The sequence below is a fragment of the Branchiostoma floridae genome, chromosome 15 (genome assembly GCF_000003815.2).
Source record: "Branchiostoma floridae strain S238N-H82 chromosome 15, Bfl_VNyyK, whole genome shotgun sequence".
NCBI classification, from domain to species: domain Eukaryota; kingdom Metazoa; phylum Chordata; class Leptocardii; order Amphioxiformes; family Branchiostomatidae; genus Branchiostoma; species Branchiostoma floridae.
In genome coordinates this window covers 6,698,206-6,698,891 of record NC_049993.1, presented here as the reverse complement: position 1 = coordinate 6,698,891, position 686 = coordinate 6,698,206, and positions in this window count along the sequence as shown.

The window sequence follows — 686 nt, the reverse complement described above, 5'->3', positions numbered from 1 at the left end:
ACTGTAAAACACATAAAAATGATGCCTTGTCAGTTGTTTTAATACCTTGTCCAGGATAACATAAATAACAGCTTACTTTTGGCAGACATGTATACAAGATACTAGTACTTGTTTCTTGTAAAGACATTAAGGTGAATATCAGAATGTCTACTTCATACACAGCAGCCAGAGTGCCAGTGCTAAGAGTAAACGTTGCTGAAATGCTTCTGGCCCTGGGAGAGAAGACCGTTATCTCGACCAGAAGGGCACTAACTGCCTGACCTACATCACAAAGCCTGCATGTCGGCTGACCTGAAATACCACAGCCTAGCAGAACAACCCCTACTTACACGGACGCTCGCCGACAACTGTTCTTCCTAATTCTCCTAATCGCAGCTACCAGCAAAATCCCTCCAAACTCCTCGTCCCTTACTCAGTCATAATCAAGGGGTCTTTGCAAAAGGTCAGAGGTCCAACAGAGATGCTGCCAAACTTTTACAAGAAACACCCAAACAGATCCAGCCTATCCGCATGGCAAACACCAGCCCAAGCAGAAATCGTTCCAATCATTCCATGCAATGGATGACCGCCATTTTGTGCCAACCTTCCGTGGTTGCCCGGACGACCACCTTTCAAGCCAGCCTCCCTGATTTCCATGGCCTCTATTTTTAGAGCGCATGTCAAAAATCGCCAAGGATGTCCATCCT